This window comes from Dasypus novemcinctus, chromosome 21, assembly GCF_030445035.2.
Source record: "Dasypus novemcinctus isolate mDasNov1 chromosome 21, mDasNov1.1.hap2, whole genome shotgun sequence".
In the NCBI taxonomy this organism is placed as follows: Eukaryota; Metazoa; Chordata; class Mammalia; order Cingulata; family Dasypodidae; genus Dasypus; species Dasypus novemcinctus.
Genome location: NC_080693.1, coordinates 56,851,009 through 56,858,650, shown reverse-complemented (window position 1 = coordinate 56,858,650; position 7,642 = coordinate 56,851,009). Strand labels below are relative to the sequence as shown.

The 7,642-nt window shown below is 43.6% G+C and overlaps 1 long non-coding RNA gene across 1 annotated transcript; it reads right to left on the bottom strand.

Annotated features, from left to right (window-relative positions):
* Positions 1-421: 421 nt before the first annotated feature.
* On the bottom strand, positions 422-3,091 carry LOC131274866 (uncharacterized). Its single transcript, XR_009182189.2, has 3 exons — positions 2,829-3,091; positions 2,593-2,699; positions 422-575 (listed from the first exon to the last, which is right to left on the bottom strand). It is a non-coding gene; the product is annotated as an uncharacterized lncRNA (long non-coding RNA).
* Between the last annotated feature and the right edge of the window lie 4,551 nt (positions 3,092-7,642).

Sequence of the window (7,642 nt, the reverse complement as noted above, 5' to 3'; positions counted from 1 at the left end):
TCTGCTTATCTTCCCTCCTCTTAATCTTCAAGCTGCAGCTGCCTCCAGGGAATGGAGTAGGGTAGTATCATGGCAGTATGGTCAAGGAAGAAGAAAATGAAATCTATGTTTTTAGGGGGTAGTTTATGTTTGAGTGGTAAGCTTCTTAAAAATATAACCAGAAGACAATTCTAAGCTAGATGCAGGCCCAGTCCTCACAAGGAGCAGTGGAATCTTCTTAAAATGTCTTTAAAAATGGAGTGTGTCTCACACATTCGATATGGATTGGTGGTATGGCCTAGAGATGGTGGGATGAGTAAGATAACTTCTGGGCTCCTAGGGGACACTCAGTGCAAATAAATAGGATGAAAGACTATACTCCTATAATAAAGACATCCCAAAATGCAATGGCTTAGCATAATATCAGTTTATTTTTCTCTCACAGAAAGTTTGAGTTTCCACTTGGCGGGAGACTCTCCACCATGATGTCATCCAGGGACCCAGGCTTGTCAGCCTTGCTTTTCCACCATCCCCTAAAGAGTGGATTTTGTCTGCATGGTCCAAGCTGGGTTGCAGGTTCACACATGCACTAATTCCTAGAAAAGATAAAGAATATGGAGAAGTATACCCATTTCATGAGGTCCCATCCCATAAGTGGCCCACACTATTTCTGTTTACACTCCATTACCAAGAACTTAGTCACATGCCTAAGTCACATGACTCACTGCAAGGGAGGCTGGGAAATTGAATAGCCTTATGCACAGCACTTCTATTATTTTAGAAGAAAGAAAGAATGGATTTTGGATTGTATCACTCCATCAACACACATGTGACCCAAACACCACCAAGGAAAGGATCTTCATTTATTCTAAGCAGTTAAGTCAGAGTTTTTGCTAAAGCAGGAAACAGGCAAAGTGCAATTCATACCAGACATAGGACACAGGGTCCCATAGAGCAATGGCTTGTGTTCCAAGGGCTTAAAAAGTACCTCTTTTATTTGTTCTCCCAGACAGGGATTTCAGGGACAGTCAGGCAAAGGACAAGAGTGGTTGATACCCAGAACATTGTTTATAAAAATGCTTTACATTTGAATAATGTTTTATAATTTATAAGGATTATGTAAACACATTATGGCATTTGACATGGAAAACATTCCTGAGTAGGAAAACCAAGGCTCAGAGAGGTGAAGGGCCTTGCACAAAGTCTAGTAAGTTGCAAAGGTGAGACCTGAACCCAAGTCTTCTAAATTCAAGTCCAGTGCTTTTTATACAAGAACAAGCTGCTTATTCAGTTTACATCCTGGGCAGGTGACAAGCTGGCCATCGAATGGGGAATTAGTATTTTACTTTTTTACAGGACTTTACTTTTACAATCTCCATGTGACTTAGATACCTTTATTAAGACTTCAAAAGTCATCTGATGGTTTCTTGTTAACCACTGAGCTAAATGTTTTATCTATCTTATCTACTCTTCATAATGACCCAGCAAGTTAGACATTATATTCCTCTTTTGCAGGGTAAGACTTTGAGAGGTTTGGTAAATTTTCCCAGACATACAACTCAGAAGTTGAGCCAGGATGTGAACCCAAGTTGATCTGATTTCTTTCATCTTCATGCTGCCTTGCAGGTTTGAGGGTATCTGCTGTTTGAACCTCAGGAAAGGGACACGCAGGCAATCCTTGGTAATTTCAAGCCTGAGGCATGTCTACCTTCTTTAAACTTATTCCAAACTCCTGACCTGCCACTGGATGTCCTAGCAATTGAAATTGTAGCAGGTCTTTAGTAGCCATGACCCCAAAAGTCCTTGTCCATTGATGTCAGAATTTAAAATAAACTAAAATTTCTTCTGGTCCAGGCTGTCCCTTTTACATAGGTAAAATTGAGACCCATGGGGAGAAAATAACTTGCCAACAGTGTCAGGGATAATTCTTGCAAAACCTGTACATTCTTTTGGTTCTCCAGGGTCTAGGCCCAGGTAGACCTCCCAGGCTAAGAGTCAGCCTCACCTGCCACCTATCAGAGGCCTCTTGGAGTGAATAAACGAAGGGGCAGCACTCATCTGGCTCCATGCTGCTGCAGCTAGAGCTATCCCTTCTCCCCACTCCAATCCTACTCAGCTAGGCAGGCGAGCTTGCAGTTTCTCCAAGGCAGGGCCAGCCTGTCCGGAGCTGCAAGATGTATTAATCAATTTGATGAGGATGTTAAAGCTTTCTCTTTGCAACTAATTATGGCCTGATTTATAGGCCTGGCCTCGGTTTGATAGAGCTCTCCTCATGACAGGGATGAATGTGGTATTGGCATGAACCCCTTCATCTTTTCCATTTCTCTCTCTTCCTCCCTCCTCCCTCCTCCCTCCCTCTCACATCTCCTGCCTCCTGACTCTGCTCTTGGTTCCCACAGGAACACCCTAATGACATGTTGACAAGCTGGTGAAGCATAGCTCCCTCTCTGTTGCATCTGCCTCTGGCACCACCATTCCTCCCGTGTTTTCTGACTTGGGCAGATGGTGACTCTGGCAGGCTCCAGCTACCTCTCAGGTGCTGGGCAAGAAGAAACTCTCCACTAGGTCTTTCTGGAAACAGATAATAAAAAATATTTGGGGTTAACACAGTACCTTCCCTCCCAAACAGTTCAAGAGCTTGCGGGGGAACAGATGTAGCTCAGTGGTTAAGTGCCTGCTTCACGTGTATGAGGTCTCAGGTTCAATCCCTGGTGCCTCCTCTAAAATAAAACAAAAATAAAGCTTGTGGATTGAACTTTATCCCCAATTCAATTGATGAAAGAGTTTCAGGCAAGTTTTATTCTGGTTCTTTTACAGATGGGAAAACCAAGGCAGGGAGATGAACTTACCTGCAATTCCACACATAATAGGACAAGAAAGTAGAGCATGGATTGGTTTCCTGACTTCCAGCTCCAAGATATTCCCATTGCTGTAGTTTTGGGTCATCTTTTTAAATTGTTCCTAGGAACCCCTTTCTCTGCTTCCTTATGTCTACAATAACTTGACAGAAGGGGAACACCTCACATGTGTACTGGTTTCCTAGTCTTAGATATGAGACCTTTATAACAGTAGTATGCTAATATGATGTCAACTAAAATGAAAATCAGCACTCAGCATAAAGAGTAGGTATACATGTGCTCAAGTGTGTAGGCACACACAGGCCACTTTCTAACTCTCGTGATGTCACCAGGAGAGCAATAAAGAACAACTCCACAGTATAACCACCTTCCTTAGATTCGAAGACCATTATGAAGTCACTCCCTAGAGACTCTGGGAGGTTCTAGGGGAAGCTCCACAGTGGGGAGTAGGTAGGTCCTTATATTATGTCCCCTAAGCACTACCTCCACCTCCCAAGAGTGCTAATGGAGAGAAATGGAGGCATGGCTGCCCCACAATTATTCCTCTATGCGCCATAAATTCATTATATAATATTTCTCCAATTCATTTTTCTCTGCAATGTGCTAGCCTAGACCTAGGCAAAGTATAGACTCTAAACCAAACCTAAGCCTGAATCCTAACTTGAATCTAAATTTAAACTTAATTTCTCAAACCTAACTCTAATCCTAAACTTGAACCCAATTTATAATTTAATCTGAACTCAAACCCTAATCATAACTCTAACGTAAAACAGCATTAACCCCAATCCTTGTTTAACCCAGTGGTTCTCAAGCAGGGATGATTTTGCCCACTAGGGGACATTTGGCAATGTCCAGAGACATTTTGGTTGCCACCGTGGGGAGGTGAGTGGAAAGATGCTGTTGGATCTAGTGGGTAGAGGCCAGGGATGCTGCGAAGCATTCTGAAATGCACAGATAAACCCCTCATAACAGAATTCTACCGTCCCAATTGTGCCAAGATTGAAAAATGCTGTCCCAATCATAACCCAATCCTAATTCTAAACTAAACTAATCCTCATTGTGGTTTTAGGAGCTGTATGCACTCAAGAAAAAATTTTCTTAAACTCAATCCATTCCTGTGGAAGCGGACCCATTGTAACTAGGACATTTTGATAAACTTTCTTCAATAAACGTGTGGCCTACCTCAATCAGGACGAGTTAATCCTATTACTGCAGTCCTTTATAAGTGGAACACAATTCAGACTGATAGAGAGAAAGCCACAAAGGGAGCAGACAGAAACTGAACATCAAGGGATCCTGAAGAAAAGGGGAGAGGCCAGGAGATTTCACCATGGGCTTTGCCGTGTGACAAGATAAGGACCAACGACCTTCGGCAGCCAGCCCTAGAATGCAACAGTCTTCAGGAAGAAAGCACGGCCTGGATGATGCCTTGAGCTGGACTTTTTTCCTAACCTCAAAACCGTGAGCCATGAAATTTCCATTGTTTAAGCCAGCCCATTGCATGGTATTTGCTTGAGCAGCCAAGGAAACTAAAACACCAACCCTAATAGTAATGCTATTTATTTGCAACCTTCTTTTAAATTAAGAAAAAATTAAAATCTACTCTCCCACTTGATCTATAAACTATCTCAAAGGTTGATGAGTCAGGCAATATTATCCTCACCTGGTAAATAAGGGCACTGAAGCACAGATATGTTAAAGCATTCGCTCAAGAGAGCTAGCCAGATGGTCTGGCTAAGTCTATTCTGTATCTTTTCACCCTGCTTGTGATCTCAATTACTATTATTTCCTATATGCCCCACTTAGTGCTGATAATCAAGAAATCTCAACTTTATTTATTTATTTTAGAATTTGGATTGGCATCAAGAGTATGTGCAGAATTTGAGAAGGGGAACCAGAGCCAGTAACCAAGTGTGGAATGAGGAGAACATTGCCCGTGTGCAATGACAGACCCTTTTAAAGATGCCTGTGCTTGCATGGGGTGGGAGTAGAAGGTAGAGAGAAGGTGACCAGGTAGTTTCAAGTGAAACTACCTTGGAGAATGGTGCTTAGTGTCAGACTGAAGAGCTGACAGCGAACAATGAGCAGAACAAGTCCAGAGCCTCAGGAAGAACTAGTGCAATCCTGGTGTCTTTCCTTCTAGAAGTTTAATGCCCCATTTTGAAGCAAATACTTTCCCAGGACTCTCCTTATGTCAAAACTGGAGTCATATTCAGAACCCCATGAGCATTACAGAGGCCTTTGACAGAGCAGAATTGGTTCTGATAAGCATAAAAAAGAGGGGTAAGCAAGCAAGAGGGATAGAACCAGAAGGATGGGCTGGAGGTGGGGCTGGTTGGGAAGGTCACAGAGTTCGTGAATAGTGAAGTCTTAGAATATTGGACAAACCAGACATGTAGAGATCAGATGTAGAGGAAAGGGTACTGGGCTAGGGTCAGAAGACTTATGTTTGAATCTCATCTTTGTGGCAGACTTTAGACAAATTACTTCCCTTAATTTCTCCATCAGGAAAATAAGAGGATTGGACCAGAAATCAAAGTTCCTCCCAACGTCGACATCCTAGAATTCTTGATTTCCCCGATCAAAACCACCCTGTACAAATCTTTTTCAAATTCTGTCCTCCCTCTGCACTTCTGAACCAGCCTGGCTCTTCTCACTGAGCACTAATTTGCATGTTATGTTGGACTTGTTTCCCTGGTGGATAAAAATCCCTGATTTCTGCCATTAGACATGTTTCAAAGACGATAAAGTGTCTGTCTGGCACTCCCAGCTCTTGAAACCTCCAGTATAGTGCTTTGCTGACCACAGAGACTCCGTAAGGTCCCCAGGTCAGGGACGCCTCTCCTGTCTGATGTGTTTTAGAAGCTGCCCATGTCCTGCCCCGCCTTGCCCTCAACCCACCCCAACTTGCCCCCAGGCTCCAGGGCTGCCTGGACGAGAGTTGAGGATGCTCAGAAATCCCCACTGTTGCACATGAATCCAGCTGGAGTTGGAAAGCCCTCCACCCAGAGGAGCTGATGTTCCTTGATGAGGAGCCTGACTGTGTGGATAAAAAGCTGCCTTCGCAGTGGAGGGAATTCCCTCAGACCCAGAGCAGCTGCTCCTCAAAGTCTCCAAAAACAAAAATCTTCATGAATAAATATTAGGGAAGAAATGAGGTTTCCAAAAACAAAAGCAGAACCAAGGACATTATTTGAGAGAGGTTGGGATCTTTCACGCCATGAATACATCATTTTTGCGTGGCCCCAGACCCCCCTTACTAAGCTGCCTCCCATTCCACTGATCCAGAGCCACATCCTGCTTCTCCCTCACACAGAAATAGGCAGCACCTAGGGGATCATCTGCTCAGACTTTCCTTCAGAAGAAAAGAGAAACCGCAACAGCTGCCCCTTGAGCCCTTCTGCCAGATTCCAGTTCACACCAGGGATCTTGATGATCTCATCGGTATCCGAGCAGGAACTCGCTTCTCCGGAGATGGAGAGGGCTGCCAGGATCCCTGCAGAGTCCCTGGAAAAAGAGGAAGCTGCACTGTGGGTTCATACCAGGGCCACACATGAAGAGACGTGCCAAGATCTCTACCCAAGGGCCAGGCCTGCCTTGCCAGTGGGCAGACTAGGGTGAATCTCTCTCCCCAGCAGAGCAGATGGACCCCGGGAGGGCTGTGGAGTGTAGGGGCTCAAAAGTTTCAAGACTCCTACAGGGTCAGTGCTGCAGAGGGAGCCTTAGACATCAGTAGAACAATCCCCTCATTGTGCAGATGAAGAAACCAAGGCTCAGAAAAGGAGACGCTCTTTCCAGTGTCACACAGCAAGTCAGTAGCACAGTCAAAACTGGAACTCAGGGCTCCTGATTCTTAGTCCAGTGTCAGATGCAGAAAAGGAAATCTTAAAGCCTGAAAGACAGACTGCCTGCCTCGCAAGTTTGCCAAGGGTTGCCCTTTGTGCATCTCCACCTTCAGAACATTTGGTTCCAGTTGGAGTAATCTCTGAGCAGCTGCCAAGTGGATGGGTGAGAGAGAGGCATTGGAGCAAAGATCTTCCTAAACAAAGACTTAGAGAGAAGTCTGAATCTTCAGTTCCATCAGCCTCTAAACAATGCTAAATCTTGACATAGAGTAGGGGCTATTGGTCATCACCTTTCTTTTTTAGCCACAAGTGCCCAAAACAAAATAGAAATGTCATCATCTTTGGATGAAAAAAGATGAGGCAATAGTAAATTAATTCTTATCTGTACCTCTCTTGTGACATGTTACTTTTCTCCTTATCTTATAGTTGTTTTTTGTTGTAGGGGGAAATGGGGGATCTTGGAATCAGATGATTCCATCTTAAAATTTGGGGGGCCTTTAGTTTCCTCATCTGTAAAATAGGCTTAGTGGTTGTGAGTACTGAAGAGAACATCTACATAAAGCTCTTGGCTTGATGCCCAGTACATGGTAGGAATTTTTAAATGCTTGTTCCCCATGGACCCTTGTAAAAGGAATTGTGTTTCATTCCTGTATCTCAAGCGTTTATCATGGTACCAAATACATAGCAGGTGCTCAAAATATGCCTGTTAGTGAATGAATGAATAATGAATAAATGTATCCTTGTAACTCCTAGAGTACCTAGAATAATTTCTGCACATTGTAGGTGCTCAATAAATGTTAGTTAAGTGAATGCATGTAATATTTCCTGTATCAGGCCTATTTCTTCTGTATCCATTTCATAAGAAAAGGAATTTGCTCAAGTCTCTAAAGATTCCTGGTGGGACAATCCAGAACCAAGTATTTGACTCACTGCCACTCATGCCAACTCTGATGAGAATTC